The sequence below is a fragment of the Schistocerca nitens genome, chromosome 7, assembly GCF_023898315.1.
Source record: "Schistocerca nitens isolate TAMUIC-IGC-003100 chromosome 7, iqSchNite1.1, whole genome shotgun sequence".
NCBI classification, from domain to species: Eukaryota; Metazoa; Arthropoda; class Insecta; order Orthoptera; family Acrididae; genus Schistocerca; species Schistocerca nitens.
This window is the reverse complement of record NC_064620.1, coordinates 94,791,088-94,809,170: the sequence shown is the minus strand read 5'-3', so window position 1 is coordinate 94,809,170 and position 18,083 is coordinate 94,791,088. Positions and strand designations below refer to the sequence as shown.

General features: G+C 44.2%; 1 protein-coding gene across 1 annotated transcript in view; it reads left to right on the top strand.

Moving 5' to 3' along the window:
• LOC126195338 (uncharacterized) overlaps nt 1–17,462 on the top strand; it is a 29,599-nt gene extending 12,137 nt beyond the window's left edge. The window contains exon 2 of the mRNA XM_049933912.1: nt 17,348–17,462. The gene's annotated coding sequence lies outside the window, so the exon portion shown is untranslated. The remainder of the gene's footprint in view (nt 1–17,347) is intronic.
• Nucleotides 17,463–18,083: the final 621 nt, after the last annotated feature.

The following is an 18,083-nucleotide window of genomic DNA, read 5'->3' as shown; positions in this document are numbered from 1 at the left end:
ATTCTTGAACCAGACAGAGGTGATACTAACTTAACAGTTACCGGGATGTGGCGTTTCATCTCAAAACTTTCAGAGTGACAATCATACATCCTATACTTGAATCAGGTGACCTATTCACGCGTGAAATGTGCTGCACCAATGTTCTTTCAGTAATGTTAACCCTATTATGTAATTTCAGTGCCTGTTATAGGATTAAGGTTTTTATGAACCTACTGTATCCAAAGTTTCAAGGAGACACTGATTCTAATAGTACTGAAAAATCGTGAATTGGACAATAGCTGACATTTCATTGTAACTATCATTTTTAGTTAAACGCAGACCATGACATTAATTACAGGACTACCGCTCAATTACAGCGTTACTCCGGAACTCTTTCTACGCTTTCCCGTCGTGTATCCCCTTCCGCAATAATTTTCACGACACTTTAGAACATGCCAGAGAGCACGGTCTGTAACTCAACGTGGCTCGCTGTTGTCTGTAGAGATGCCCGTCCACCGACGCCCCTAAGCCCAACCATTTAACAGAACAGTGCATAACGCAAAATTTATCATAGCAATGCGACGAGTTAGCGAAATAAACTAGTTGAATTATGCGATACGATATTGCAGTGCCTATGTGACTCTGATGACGATGCACCGCGGCGACCACAACAGTTACAAAACACATCAGACGAATTCGTCGTCATTCCGTTATACTGCCGATGGTAGTCATTATTCGCAATTGCGAATTCATCTGAAGTGTAGTTGAGATATGGTTGGAGTTATTCATAAAATCGTGAAGGAAAACTGAGGAAAAAGAGAGAGAGAGAGAGAGAGAGAGAGAGAGAGAGAGAGAGAGAGACAACAGAATTATGTGGCGGCAGTTTAAATTGAAAATATTCAATTTGTGATAACTTCACATAAATGGAATTTTATGCAATCTTTTTTAACAAACGTATGATTGATGCTCACTCCTTGGGCCGCACTTATACTTGCTTGGGCCTCATGCGGGACGCGGGTTGGGCACCCCTGATAAAGCCTAAGCATTTAGTTCAACATTGCACAATATATAAGGATGGTGGCTGCACAAAAATAACTCAATATCTGGTCTATGTTTTAAGCGGCAAACACATGAAACTAATGTTCGTGCATGCGAGATCTCGTCAATTGTTAAATCGACTACTGAGTAAAACCAGAGTCCAAAATTCACGAAAATTCATACGCGCCCAAATTATTCTAAGTCCCACTATCACAGTGCGAAATATTCGCGGCACAAACGCCGCCCAGAACAACCAAAGGCACCAGCTGGCTGACGAGAGACGCGAAGACCGTACTACTGTGCTCTGCTGTGCACGCTCACTTAAAGGCTCCGTCACGTGACCTCTGCTTAGTGCCGATAGTTTTATTCTGAGCACCATCCAGAATTTCTGCAAACTATCCATGCAAGTACATATAATATAAAATTTAGTAATTCTTTTTCAGTCAGTCACCTCTTAATTGAACATTAATGCACTGTTTCATGAATTTCAGATAAATCTTATACATATACACAGAGTTGACACAAGTCATATGATACCTCCAAATATTGTGTCGGACTCCTCTTACCCGTCGTAGTGCAGCAACTCGACGTGACATGGACTCAACATGTTGTTGCAAGTCTTCTGCGGAAATATTGAGCCATACTGCCCCTCTAGAAGTCCACGGTTGCGATGTGTTGCCACTGCAGGATTTTATGCCCCATAAATGTTCCACGAGATTCATGTCTGGCGATCTGGGTGGCCTAATCATTCGCTCGAATTGTCCAGAATGTTCTTCAAACCGATTGTGGCCCGTGACATAGCGCATTGTCAGCCATAACAATTCCGTCGTTGTTTGGGAACGTGAAGTCCATGAATGGCTGCAAATGCTTTCCAAGTTGCCGATCACCATTTACAGTCAGTGATCGGTTCAGTTGGACCAGAGGTCACAGTCCATTCCATGTAAACACGCCCCACACCATTGTGGGGTACCACAAGCTTGCACAGTGCCTTTTTGAAAACTGGGGTCCATGTCGTCTCGGGAGACTACGCCACATTCGAACATTACCATCAGCTCTCACCAAACGAAATCGGGACTCATCTGACCAGGCCCTGGGTTTCCAGTCGTCTAAGGTCCGACCGGTATGGTCACGAGCGTAAGACAAGGGCTGCAGGTGATGATATGCTGTTACCAAAGGCACTCCCATCGGTCGCCTGCTGCCAGAGTCCATTAACGCTACATTTCTCCGCACTCTCCTAACGTATACGCCCCACATTGATTTCTGCAGTTTTTTCACACAGTGCTGCTTGTCTGTTAGCACTGACAACTCTACGCAAACGCCGCTGCTCTCGGTCGTTCATTGCAGGTCGTCGGCTACTGCTTTCTCTGCGGTGAGAGGTAACGCCCGAAATTTCGTATTCTCGGCACACTCTTGACACTGTGGATCTTAGAATATTAAATTCCCTAACGATTTCCGAAATGGAATGTGACATGCGTCTAGCTCAAACTACCATTCTACATCTACTTTTACATCATGCTCCGCAAGCCACCTAATGCTGTGTGGCGGAGGGTACTTTCGGTACCACTATCTGATCCCTCCAACCCTGTTCCACTCGCAAATAATGCGTGGGAAGAACGATTATCGGTAAACCTCTGTACTGGCTCTAATATCTCGAATTTTCTTCTCGTGGTCAATACGCGAGTGTGTGTGTGTGGGCGGAAGTAATATGTTGTCCGACTCCTCCTGAAAAGTGCTGTCCCGTAATTTTAATAGTAAATCTCTGCGTGACGCACAACGCCTCTCTTGTCTCGCCAGCTAAACGATCACGTGGCGAAATACGCCGCTCTTCGTTGGATCTCCTCTGTCTCCTCTTTCAGTCCTACCTGATAGGGATCCCAGACAGATGAACGATACTCAAGAATCGGCCGAACACGCGCCTTACAAGCCACTTAATTCGTGGATGAGTTACATTTGCTTAAGATTCTTCCGATGAATACGCCTATATATTTTACGGCAGACGCTGTCTCCTGCTGTTTTTCATCAACATTGTAGCTGTACAGTAGTGGATTTCTTTTCCTAAGTATGCACAATATGTTACGTTTATTTACGTTCAGGGTCAACTGACAGAGCCTGCACCATTCATCAATTCTCTCTTATTACCTTCTGGCGTTGCTACTTTGGTGTAGACAACTGCATTATGTGCGAATAGCCTCAAAGGGCTTCCAACGCTTTCTACTAGATCGTTTGTGTATATTGTAAACAGCAACGGTCCTATCACACTTCCCTGTAGTACTCTGGATACTAACTTTACATCTGTCGATTTTGTTCCGTTGAGAGCGACGTGTAAGAAAGTTTTGAATCCAATAGTAAGTCTGCTCCGATACTCCGTAAGCTCGTATTTTTTTCATTAAACAGGAAAGCTGGGCAGTGTATAATGCCTTACTCAAAACAGGGAACACGGCATCAACCTGAGCGCCTTTGTCCACTGCGCTGTGGATCTCATGGAGGGACAGAGCGAGCTGAGTTTCGCAGGATCTCTGTTTGCGAAATCCTTGTTGATTTTTATAGAGGAGATGTTCATTTTCCTAAAACGTCATAGTTCTTGAGGATAAAACATATTTCATAATTCTACAACAGATTGATGTCAACGATATAGGTCTATAATTGTGTGGATCTGTCTTATAGCCTTTCTTAAAAACCGGAATGACCTGCGCTATTTTCCTGTCGTTAGGCACCTTTTTTGCTGAAGCAATCTACGATAAATTACTGTTGGAAGGGGAGCAAGTTCTTTCGCATAATCTTTATAGAATCTTACAGGTATCTCATCTGGTAGTGACGCCTTTCCACTACTAATCGATTGTAGCTGCTTTTCAATTCCGCGATCGGCTATCTCAGTATGTGCCATTTAAACGTTCCTACGACGATTGAAAGGAGGGACAGTGTTACGATCTTCCGCGGTGAAACAAGCTCGGAAGACCGTTCATGGTCTATTAATTCCCGTAGTGCGGTCATAATCACGTCGGACATCTTTTCACACGAATCACCTGAGTGCAAATGACGGCTCCGCCAGTGCACTGCCCTTTTATACCTTTTGTGAACGCGACACTACCGCCACCTGTATATGAGAGTATCGCTAACTCATGACTTTAGTCAACTCTGTGTACTTCGCGGCATTGGGCGCTCTAGTCATAACACTAACTTTAGATACGCCTATATCTCACGAATATAAATAAATAAACATCGAAAACTGTTAGATTTTTCAAAGATATACTCGTGCTGATAATATATGTTTGTATACGTGAAGAATTTCGCAATTGTGGTACCATTTAAATTCAATCAACTAAATTGCGTATAACATTTTACATGGATTAATTGGAAAAGTAATGTGTTCATTATATTCCTGGCTTTACCCTCATACATCTGGTGTCTCATAAGTGTTATTTTTGTACTGGGTTCAGTTTTTAAAATTGTAAACAATAATAGTAATAGTACTAATAACTTTTTAACTCTTAAATTTTCAAACATTGATTTATGTTCAACGAACTCGCGCCATTGTCCCAGTTCCAAAGCCGTCGTAGACGTTTTCCCTAGCAAGCCTGTAAGGCATTTACGTATTTTCAGTAAAATTATATCAATAACGATATTCTAAGTCACGAACCCCTCCATTTTAGCTCAGCCCGCGACTATGCCGCTGGGACTGACGTGCACCTCTTTCCGCCCGGGAAAACCCGATGACCGCTGGTTGGGCCGCGTGTCTTGTTAGCCGCCTCTCTACCTGAGCTTAAGCCGCTGACACACGGGACGCGGCAACTAACGTCCATGTGGACGCAGTCGGGTGTCCAGCGTCACGAGCGCTCTCGTAGGTTTTATTTGGCTGGTAAACAATACAGTTTGCTCATGAAAATGGACTAGCATAAAATTCCTAATTTGGCTCTATTAAAAGACATATTTCTTCTCTTTTCCATATGCTAGTGTTCTCCCTATGGTATACATAAATAAAAGCTTCAATATCCGTGAACAAGGAAAAAGGAAGAAAAGGGAAAGATATATATCCGGTCAGTGAGAACATCGGCTTACAAAAGTTCACCAAATCGAACAAACTCACTCCTGACAGACAACGCACTTTACACTGAAGCGCCAAAGAAACTGTACGCAGTAATATGGTATAGGCATGCGTATTCAAATACAGAGATATGTAAACAGGCAGAATACGGCGCTGCGGTCGGCAACGCTTGTATAAGATAATGAGTGTCTGACGCAGTTGTTAGATCGCTTACTGCTGCTACAGTGGCAGGTTATCAAGATTTGAGTGAGTTTGAACGTAGCGTTACGTCGGCGCACGAGCGATGGGACACAGCAATCCGAGATAGCGATGAAGAGATTTTCTCGTACGACCATTTCACGAGTGTACCGTGAATATCAGGAATCTGATAAAACATCAAATCTCTGACATAGCTGCGGCCGGAAAAAGATCGAGTAAGGACGAGACCAACGACTGAAGAAAATCGTTCAGCCTGACAGAAGAGTAACCCTTCTGCAAATTGCTGTATTTTTCAGTGCTCTGCCATCAAGAAGTGTGAGCGTGCGAACCATTCAACGAAACGTCAGCGAAATGGGCTTTCGGAGCCGAAGGCCCACTCGTGCACCCTTGATCACTGCACAACACAAAGCCTTACACCTCGCCTGGACCCGTCAACACCGACATTGGACTATTGATGACCGGAAACATGTGTGGTCGGACGAGTCTCGTTCCAAATTTTATTGAGCGGATGGGCGTACAATTGGAATGATATGCGCCCCCTGATATGTCTAGATACGGCTCTGACAGGTGACACGTACGTAAGCATCCTGTCTGATCACCAGCATCCATTCATGTCCATTGCACATTCCGACGGACTTGGGCAATTCCAGCAGGACAGTGCGACATCCCACACATCCAGAATTGCTGCAGAGTTGCTTGAGGAACTCTCTTCTGAGTTTAAACACTTCCCCTGACCCCGAAACTACCCAGACATGAACATTATTGAGCATATCTGGGACGCCTTGCAACGTGCTTTTCAGAAGAGATCTCCACCCCCTCGTTCTCTTATGGATTTTTGGACAGCCCTGCAGGATTCATGTTGTCAGCTCCCTCCATCACTACTTCATGCCACGCCGTGTTGCGGCACATCTGTGTGCTCGCGGGTGCCCTACACGATATTAGACAGGTGTACAGTTTCTTTTGCTTTTCAGTGTATTTACATCACATGATATATTACACAAATTATTTCTTTTAATTTAGTAAAAAAGTCCCACAACATTTTCGAAAAGATGAAGGTGAAGAAAAAGAAATTAGATTCAACAGAACTCGAATCCTTTACCAACCTAAACCCTGCAATTTAATATGGTACCTCTACGCAGTACGCTTTTTTTTAAAAAAAATTACAATTTCTCAGTGCTTTGAAACAAGTGAAACATCTGTCTTCTTAATTACTGTTATTTTTGTAGTCATAGTCAGCTACGGGCTGGAGGAGGCAAGGTGGGCAGGGATCGAATCCCGAGGCCTGGCCGCGATAAACTAGTTCACCCATCTGGAAAACCGGAAACTTCAAAAGGCGTTAAAGGACCACAGGCGGCAGAGTCTAAGGTGTAGGACCTCCCTGTTCCGTTCCGAATCGGACGGGCATTTGCCACGACGGGGACACCACACTCATTGGGGGTGTGGTGAAGACGCTGACTACGTCTACAAAAAAATGGTTCAAATGGCTCTGAGCACTATGGGACTCAACATCTTAGGTCATAAGTCCCCTAGAACTTAGAACTACTTAAACCTAACTAACCTAAGGACATCACACACACCCATGCCCGAGGCAGGATTCGAACCTGCGACCGTAGCAGTCCCGCGGTTCCGGACTGCAGCGCCAGAACCGCTAGACCACCGCGGCCGGCTACTACGTCTACATGCGACACACATTCCGAAAGACGAAAACTGAATTTTGGAAACCGTTTTTCGCTGTCGTATTTGCATGTTAAGGTCTGAACCGGGTTTGCTAGCCCAGTTAAATGTGACGGCTGGAAAACGGGTGATACAGTTTGTGATTTCATCTACACAGCCGTTATTTCTCTTCGATTACATGAGGTGTAAAGAGCTTCAGTCTAATACTTATACTCATCCTTCACCGTACAGAAAGCCACTCTATCCATATTAGCCGAAAATTTTTAAAAGCAAGACGAAACCTTACAGCCCAAGCACGTTTCAAAACCGGCTGCGTTTACACGGGAGCGAAAATCTATTGCGGATTGGAAAACCGGCAATGAGAAGGGGATTTCCAGAATCGATTTTGAAGCGTTTACACGATCACCTAGAAGCGGTGCTGGGAAATCTGTTTACGAACTCCAGATTTGGGAGCCTCGTGTAAACGGGGTGATTGACAAAATACGCGCGACAACGGGAACAGCGACCAACCTGCAACAACCAGACATCCGCAACGGGTACACAGTTGAGTCGCTTGAGGCCATCGTCGACACTACGCCAGACGGCGCAGAGAGCAGAGTCCGCCCGTCCTGTGGCTGATTACTTTGATATTTCACATAGAACGCATAATACCAAGTCGATCTGATATGCGTCGGAAAGAAACTGGTATGAATGTGCCGTCAAATCATTACCTACCCCAACAACGGGAACTTGCGTTCAACGACGTTACAGGCGACACTACGCAGGAAAAGGACGTAGAAATCCTTTGTCCGCGCCCCGGCACGTTCGTGGTTCGGCGAGAACGTGACTGAGTTCCACAATGAACGCTGCGATGTGTGCAAACACGGTCATGATGCTACCGACCGGGACCGGGTGGGAGAGGGATACTGGGCGTTAGGCCGTAACTTTGTTATAAGAAACTTTTTATCTTGGAGTCGTCTGTAGGCTTTAATCGCTGTTATGTTTTTAAATTAAATTTAATTACATCATATCCTAACAAGAATTACAAGTTTTTCACGAATTTTTAATGTGCTGTTATCTTAAAACGTCTTATATCAGCGGTGGCCGAGCGGGCATGGATGTGTGTGATGTCCTTAGGTTAGTTAGGTTTAAGTAGTTCTAAGTTCTAGGGGACTGATGACCTCAGATGTTAAGTTGCATAGTGCTCAGAGCCATTTGAACCATTTTGAACCGTCTTAAAGACAACAAGCGAGTTATAACGCGATAGTAACTAAATACGAGACGTTTTTTAACCACCAATATGAAATTTCCCGTGGTTTTATTACAACAAATCGTACCAATAACTATTCGTTTTCGATACATTCAATGACATGGGCTTGTGCTTAGGAATACCACATATTCATGGGGAGTAGGGTGTAACAAAAAACCCACCGAGCATGGGCTTCTACTGAACAAGAAATGTACATTACGGCTTCTTGCTTTGTGCGGGCCTCAAACTTTCAGCTTCCGACATATAGGGAACGTTCTTCCTTCGTACTTGTACTTATCGTGACATGTCGCCGAAATATCGCAGAACTTATTTTATGTTTCACGTGACGAAATGGCTCGTTAATGTGAAAAAACAGCGGGGCCAACGAGATATAAGGGCCCGGCAACGAAGTTGTGACGTCACACTAGTCGGTTTGACCGTCACACTTCGCGAACGCTCGGCTCCTTGCAGGGCCCACGAGAAATCAAGATATAATTAAAAGGTACTCACTAAAGACATGAACTTTGTCGTGGGGTATCGATAGCTTGCATGCATCTAAACTCGCAGTCAAGGATAATAAAAGGAGTAGAATTAGAAAATGAGTAGTTACTCGCTCTGCTCCTGAGACGGCGGCTGGCACTCGTACACTAGGCACAATTTCGAATGGGACCGCGCAAATTGGGACGCGACGCGACTGGGACGCGATACGCGCTTGCGCCAGGTCGCGCGGCGTTGTGGTTTTGGCAGTTTCTCGCGCTAAGCGAGCGCTATGGGAGGGGTGACGCGGGGAGCCGGAAATCCTGCCATACGCTCACTTCGGCATGGCGCATATGGGCAGTGGAAGTATCACCCGTCCGAAAAATGCAGCCTTTTATCACTGAGTAGTGTTTTTTTTTTTCGCCGCTTAAGCGCTCCATCTCTTTTCTCGTTAGTACATAATAGCTTTCAGTTACACATGTCTGTATACTTTTTGTTTTGTTTATTCTCTTGTCAAGAGCGATGCACAGTTCAGAAACTGGTGCTCCATTAGCCACTGAGATTGTATCTTCTGCCTCCACATTGTTTTTAGAACGTAAGAAGGGACACGATTCATCGTGAGGGTAGTCAATAAGAAAGTAGGGAATATTATAAAATCATGTGATGTAGAGGCAAGGAATGAAAGTAAAACAAAGTTATGAACTTGCTGCTGTTATGCTGACGTTTCTGTACGACCTTTTACAAAAAGTAGAAAAGGCGTAATTTCCAGATGTATGACCCCTTTGTGCTTCTGGTAAAAAGCGTCCGAATATGAAGTATATAAGTTTCACTATCATTATTTGGATATGAGTGTAATAAGAGACGTTGTATTACGTACATGTGGACATCACATTTCCGCTGCAAGCTAGAAGCAGTCGAGAAGCTCTCACGAATAACGATGTTTTAATCGGCTCGTCGTGACGAGAAAAATCATTTCATTGGTTGCATACGCACTATCTGCATTAATAAACTAGTTATACAACAGGCTACACAAATGAAATAGTGGTCGGTATTATTCCGAAAGTAGGAGTATGCTGAAAGAGTGTGGTGATTTGATATATTTAATTTGTTGAAATGTATTGCTGACAAAAGCAGATCTACTTTCATGACGTTTTTCGAACGACATGAACTCTTCCTCCCACAAAGCACACTTGGCTAGCTTCCGCATTCCAGTCGCGCGCATTACTCTCAGCGGCTGACGATTCACCGACCATTGTGTCGTGCCACTTATCAATTGTTTACTTTTCTCAATAACAACCATTTTATTCGCGAATCACACGTTGTCAGTTTGGCAAGCCCTAGGTGAGTAACCAGCAGTTGGCATGTGCTTGTTACATTGTCTGAAGAGTACGCTCTTCATTGTTTTAATACTGCTCAGATAAAGAAAAGGAATAAAAGCAATAAAATCCTTTGGTAAGTTTCCATTCCAGTCGCTCAGTGTTAAAAAGACGATGGGTTATGGAATTCAGCCAAAGTTCCAACAGAATTTACTTTTGTGTGAATTGTTAACGTTTTCTCATTCGAAGAAGCATCACCATTTATGAGTAACGGCCACATTTCTCTTGTTGACTAGTTTAATTGTACTTCTTTTGCCGAAACACAGTACAATTTGCACAAACTCATTTTTGCAGCAGCTATTGTGACAGGGTTCTGAAACAGAGTGTCTCATTAAACAAGTAACTGGCGACCAGAGAGCTCAGTAGCTTACGAAAAACCATATTGTGTCGGTTTGTAAAGTAAGAGAAGAAATGTCATGTTTATTTTCGTACTAGAAAACTCTTGTTTCCCTGGCTGCCGATAACTCTTAAAGAATTACAGTCACTGGAATGGGAAAAAATAGAAAGTACAACTTCTGATATATTACCGTAGATAAGAAAGTTCGGGATGTTTACGAACTGGCAAATTACTCTCCTCCTTGTGTGCCATCACTCGCCAAAATCTCGCTTCGATGTCTCGAGCGGTTTATAAGATATGAGGGATGTTGTGAATATTTCATTGCGAGTGTGAGATCGAGAGTGAATGTCCTACAGGATCCATTTTCTCGAGATAACGCTAGAAGTAACGCGCGGTTGAAGAAGATTACAGGGTGCGCGCGCTTCGGTTCTGTCAGCGCAGGGCGTCGCCAATCGGCGCGTGCGTACGCGTCTCAGTTTGCGATTTGACCTGCTGTGACGTACGCGCCACTACCTGTCTTTCTCGTAGGCCTCGGGTAACAGTAAGTGACGTCACAAAACTCGTAGAGAACGCCACAGCAACGGAAACGTTAGCTAACTCGTCTCGTGTGCCGACGGCTTTGGCGCTCCGTGCAACCCGCCTGTCAAAACAGTGTGCCTGACAGCTGCCCGCTCCAACGAACATCCACGCGGGCCCCCAGCCAGCCTGTCAGATTCAGTCCGCCCTGCGGCAGTCGGTCCAACTGCTTGTAATGTTGCACAATCATTTGTGTCTAGATCGCCGCTGTACTTGTACTGCATCAAAAGTACAAACTGCAGGGTTGTGCCCTGTTGATACATTAGGCATGGGGGTTCCCTGACTTTTTCTCACTGCGTATCATTTGACATATTTAGAAATTTGGGCTTACCACTAAAGATTGACGACTGCCTCTGGGCTGAGCACGGGGAGGGGGGGGGGGATTTTTGCGATCTTGCTCAGTGCTGGCAACACACACACACACGGTTTTTGCATCGTGCAAAGGTAGCATGTCTTGTAATGTCTTGTAAGAATTACACACCCTCACTATGGATAGTTGGCTTCATTTTCTGAGAAGCAGTTGCAGGTAGCACTCGCGATCTATTGAACTAATACGGTTTCGTGGAAGCACTCTTTCACAGATTCGTTCATGTCCACATGTGGTACTTATTTGCAGCAAATAATATTAAATTAAGATGTTTCTGACTCATATACTGAAGGGAGGAATGTCATTTAAAATATTTCATTAAACTTTTATATCACAAATGATATAAATCAAAGTAATACACTGACTCATGGGATAGCGATACACAGATTTACAGATTGCGACAGTATCGCGTACACAAGCTGTAAAAGACTATTGCATTGGCGGAGCTGTCATTTGTACTCACGTGATTCATGGCGAAAGGTTTCTAACATAATATTGGCCGTACGACGGGAATTAACAGACACTGAACGCGGAATGGTAGTTGGAGCTAGACGCATGGGACATTCCATTTCGGAAATCGTCAGGGAATTCTATATTCCGAGCTCCATAGTGTCAAGAGTGTGCCGAGAATACCGAATTTCAGGCATTATTTCTCACCACGGACAACACTGTGGCTGACAGCCTCCATTTAACGACCAAGAGCAGTGGTATGCGCATAGAGTTGACACTGCCAACAACAAGCAGTACTGCGTGAAATAACCGCAGAAATCAATGTGGGGCGTACGACGAACGTACCCGTTACGACAGTACGGGAAATTTGACATTCATGGGCTGTGGCAGTAGACGACCGAGGCGAGTGCCTATGCTAACAGCACGACATCGCCTGCAATGACTCTCCTCGGCGCGTGACCATATCCCTTGGACGCTAGACAACTGCAAAACCTGGCCTGTTCAGATGAGTCCCTGTTTTAGTTGGTAAGAGCAGATGGTAGTGTTAGAGTGTGGCGTAGACACCACGAAGCCACGGACCCAGGTTGTCAAAAAGGCACTCTGCAAGCTTGTGGTGCTCCATCGTGGTGTGGGCTGTGTTTACAGTGGTCCAATTGAACTGATTATTGGCTGTAAATGGTTATGAATGGTTAATTTGAAAAGATTCGAAGCCATTTATAGACCTCCTGTTCCCAAACAACGATGGAATTTTTATGGCTGACAGTGCGCTGTGCACCGGGCCACAATTGTTCGCGACTGGTTTGTAGATTATTCTCGACAATTCGAGCGAATGATTTGGCCAGTCAGATAGCCCACCAAGAATCCCCTCGAACATTTGTGGTACATAATCGGGAGGTCAATTCATGCCAAAAATAGTAAGACTTTCGCAGTTATGAACGACTATAGTGGCAGCATGGCTCAACATTTCTGCAGGGGACTTCCAACGACATGTTAGTCCATGCCACGTCGAGTTGCTGCTCTATGCTGGGCAAAAGGGGGTCCAGCACGATATTAGGAGGTATCGCATGACTTTTGTCACTTCAGAGTAAACTCAATACGGAGTATAGTATATTAGAGTCTAAATAAAAAAAATGAAAAAAAGATTGTAATTAAGTCAGTTTTGAGGTTAGATTTCAGTTGGAGGCATGTTCCTGTTCTATATTTAGGTGGAGGTTCAAAGTCCGGCTCGATTGCATTCTACTTAACTCTCAAGTCTTCTTCAACAATAAGTGTGTTTATGTATTTATTTTCATCGTATAACACCTCAGAAAACCCACTTTCACACATGCAAATAGTAACAAATGGCACCAAAAATAGGACTGCTTATTTGGGAACACAAAGGTATTGTGTTTTTGTTCGCATGCAAAAAGAAAGCAGTGTAATAATGTCTCTAACTAAATGTTACACAGGAGGTAGTTCATTGTATTGAAAACATGATGTAAGACTAGGGAATGCGGAAAAGTTAGTGTCCGAAAACTTTCGAATGACCACCGACAAGACCCAATCAAAATATCGCCATCGTCAAAACAAGCTGAATCATTCCCGATGAAGGCAGCGACGATTGATGAAGGGAGGGGTGAAGAGAGTAGAATGCAACCTTCCTGTGTCCCATGTACAGTCTGAAACAAACATTCCGCTGTAAATCGACTTTCTTTAACACTATACAGATGTTATATTTATCAGTCAGTTTTCTCACTGCTGTTTTACTTTAAAAACAAAGTAATGAAAGACAGTAACTTTTATCAATTTTTTTTTTACTTGAGTGCGTACCACCTGAAATGTCGTTGCCTACCACCAGTGATCACGCGTACCGCCGTCCGGGAACCCCAGCGGTAGGCAGTACGTCGATTGGGCGAAGCGCAAGGCCAGATAGTCTGGCCTTTGCAACTGCGAAAAGTATTTGAGGGTCCATTATTTATGAACAGTTACGTTACGGTTTTGAGTGTATTGTGTGGATACGCTGAAGAGGATGGTAAATAAAATAACTGGCAGAGTCTACGGATCCATATTAGGTCACCGTGTTATTCACTACCGCAGGGAATTGCTCTTTCAGAATGATAAGACCCACAGCTGGAAATGTCGAAGAGTTTGCGCATGACGATGAAATAGCGTCTTACCCAGTACCGACAATTGCTGGAGTTGAATCGATTCTAGAGATCTACACTGGAAGTTATGGCTCCGTTATCGTCCTCCATTGTCTCTCATGAACTGGAGAAGCTGCTTTCCGAAAAATGAGAAACATGACACTAACCACCATTCAGGTTTTATACTCAGTCATCCTTAGGTGTCAAATTGTTTCACATACATGTAGCAGTCGTAGAAAGTATTAGACGAGTGTTTATTGTATTTTGTCAATGTTGTGTGTGTTGGTCGTATACCGCTCTGAGTGCTGTTATACACACATAAAAAAATTGCATCACCTCGGTTCCGAGAGTTCCCGGAACCTGTATAGAAAATTGGAATAGAAATCAGCATAAACATCATTTCCGCCATTTTTATTGCTCATGAAAATCATGCATTGCATGTTTTACCACCATACAGCGAGACCTGCAGTAGCGGTGGTCCAGATTGCTGTACACACCGGTACCTCTAATACCCAGTAGCACGTCCTCTTGCATTGATCCCTGCCTGCATTCGTCGTAACGTACTATCCACAAGTTCATCAAGGCACTGTAGGTCCAGATTGCCCCACTCTTCAACGGCGATTCGTCGTAGATCCCTCAGAGTGGTTGTTAGGTCAGATCGTCCATAAACATCCTTTTTCAATCTATCCCAGGCATGATCGATAGGATTCATTTCTGGAGAACATGCTGGCCACTCTAGTCGAGCGATGTCGTTTTCCTTAAGGAAGTCATTCACAAGGTGTTCAAGATGGGGGCGCGAATTGTCGTCCATGAAGACGAATGCCTCGCCAATATGCTGCCGATATGGTTGCACAATCGATCGGTGGATGGCATTCACATATCGTACAGCCGTTACGGCGCCTTCCATGACCACGAGCGGGGTACGTCGGCCCCACATAACGCCACCCCAAAACAGCAGGGAACCTCCACCTTGCTGCACTCACTGGACAGTGTGTCTCAGGCGTTCAGCCTAGCCGGGTTGCCTCCAAACACGTCTCCGACGATTGTCTGGTTGAAGGCATATGCGACACTCATCGGTGAAGAGAACGTGATGCCAATCCTGAGCGGTCCATTCGGCATGTTGTTGGGCCCATCTGTACCGTGTTGTATGGTGTCATGGTAAATGGACCTCGCCATGGACGTCGGGAGTGAAGTTGCGCATCATGCAGCCTATTGCGTACAGTTTGAGTCGCAACACGATGTTCCGTGGCTGCACGAAAAGCATTATTCAACATGGTGGCGTTGCTGTCTGGTTTCCTCCGAGCCATAATCCGTAGGTAGTAGTCATCCACTGCAATAGTAGCCCTTGAGCGACCTGAGCGAGGCAGGTCATCGACAGTTCCTGTCACTTGTGTATCTCCTCCATGTCCGGACAACATGGGTTTGGTTCACTCCGAGACGCCTGGATACTTCCCTTGTTGAAATCCCTTCCTGGCACAAAGTAAAAATGCGGACGCGATCGAACCGCGGTATTGACCGTCTAGGCATGGTTGAACTACAGACAACGCGAGCCTTGTACTTCCGTCCTGGTGGAATGACTGTAACTCATCGGCTGTCGGACCCCCTCCGTGTAATAGGCGCTGCTCATGCATTGTTGTTTACATCTTTGGGCGGGTTTAGTTTAGTGACATCAAAGAACAGTCAAAGGAACTGTGTCCGTGATACAATATCCATAGTCATCTTCTATATTCAGGAGTTCTTGGAACCGGGGAGATGCAAAACTTTCATTGATGTGTGTATTTCCTCTCGTGAACTATAATAGATTGTACAAGTATCGGAGTGGCCGAGCGGTTCTAGGTGCTACAGTCTGGAACCGCGCGACCGCTACCGTCGCAAGTTCGAATCCTGCCTCGGGCTTGGATATGTGTGATGTCCTTAGGTTAGTTAGGTTTAAGTAGTTCTAAGTTCTAGGGGATTGATGACCTCAGATGTTAAGTCCCATAGTGCTCAGAGCCATTTGAACCATTTGTAATTGTCCGATGGCCTGATCCGTTGAGACCGGCAACGTCAAGTTGGAGAACACATTCTGACTTGTCAATCAGCGTCTAGAGACGCTAAAGCGAGGTTGTCGACATGGATTTTGAACAACATGTGAACGTTTAATTATCGTTATTTCATTTCAGTTTACTGGATTCCGGGTCGTGCTCATTCAACCATTTCAGTAATGGATCGACGATGCGATAGCGTGTTGGACACGAATGCGATAGCTTGTTGGACACGGTTTTCTTGTTACGAACATAAGGACAACCAGTCCTTGGGCGGAGAAAAACTCCGATCCGGCCAGAAATGGAACCCAAGCCTCCTCGATGAACGTTAAGTTCTGCTCCAAGTTGCAAAAAAAGTGCCAAATAAACTAATGAGATGTTGAAATCGATGTATGACGATAATACTGTAACTCTGAAGAGAGTTTACAAGTTATATGAGCGATTTAAAGGCGGAAATGAATCGGTAGAATACGGGCAACGTTCGGGACGTCCATAGACCTTAAAACAGAAGAAAACATGCAAAAAGGGGCAAAAATTGTTCGTCCAAACAGGCGAATAACTATTCGAGGGCTTACCAAAGAACTTAGCATCTCGTACGGGTCCGTGCAAAGCATTTTGAGCGATAATTTGCAAATGAGACAAGTGAGTGCAAAATTTGTTCACAAACTTTGTGATGAACAGGAGGAATATCATGTATAAGTTTGCATGGGAGTTGAAGCATCGTCTTCATTCAGATCCGGACTTAATGTCCAAAATTGTAATTGCAGATGAAACTTTGGGTATGTGGATATGACCCTGACGCGAAATTCACAGTTGGAAATGGAAAACCAATTACTCTCCCCGCTTCAAAAAGGCACGCCAGTCAAAATCGAATACCAAGGACTTGCTCATTGTTTTCTTCGATATTGAGAGTATAGTACAATCAGAGATCGTTCCGAGGGGAACAGTAAATGCCGAATTTTATAAGAGCGTACTATAACGTCTGCGAAACGATATTCGAAGACTGAGACCAGAAAAATGGGCTAATGTCTTCCTGCTTCATTACGAAAACCCGCTGTGTCACACCTCGGCTTTGATTCGCGAGCTTTTGGTCGGAAAAAGTTTTCCTCTCTGACCACATCCGTGTTACTCACCAAATCTGACACCAGGCGACTTACGGCTCTTCCCAAAGTTGAAACCGTGCTTAAAGGAAAAAGTTTTTGACACGACTCGTGGCACTGAGAGGGCCACAATACAGCGTCTGAACGCCGTTCCGAAAGAACCCTTCCAGAAATGCTTCCAGTCATGGGATAAGTGCTTTGCTAGCCAAGAAGAGTACTTTGTAGGAGGTTCAGTCAAATCCCATGTAAGCTTATTATTTTATTTCAAATAAAATTATTCACCGAATTTTTTGATCACACCTCGTAATTGTTAAATTTTAAAATAATTGGTTGAACTCATTCGTTTTTATCCTTACAGGTGACCTCGCCGTTATCTGGATATATAGGACGTCTCATCGAAAAGTGAAACATAGCAAAAATCACAAGGAGGGACAGTTTCTGTGAAATACGTGTGTGGATGAGGTGATGAAGACATGAAAGTGCCGTAACACAAAGAATTCCATGACATATCACCCACGACTGCAGTTTATTTTTAAAATAAATGTGAGATTTATTGATTTCTAAAAGGTTAAATAAATTCATCCTTCGCTCCTGCCCCGTCACATCCCTGTTTCGAGTAATCCCTTACTTAACTCATTCCTGAGTAGTTAACTATTTGAATTCTTTGCTTTTTCACAGTATAGACCCTGTGACTTCGTGTACTGTTGTTTGGTCGATTTCAGTTTCAAAACAACTGGGGTTCAGCGTCAGAGATAAAAATCTGGACCGAATCCTGAGAAGCGTATAGTTTATTGTATCAAATGCGAGCATTTGATGTAAGTAAGCGTACATTGTTGAAATTCCTTGAACAATCCGTGAAATAATCTTACGAACCATGAAGGTGGAACAGAAATTTCCATTATTTCATGGAAATTTACCATAGTTATCAAACTCACCCTCGTAGACTAGAAGACAGAATTCAAAAGGAAATTTAAGACTGAATCATGTAGGCGCACGAAAACTGCGCCAATTGGTTTTTGTAGGCGAATCGTAGCACGTGGACCGGCTTTACAAGCTGTCAAGGAGCTCACAATGAGCCATGGTGAATAGGACCT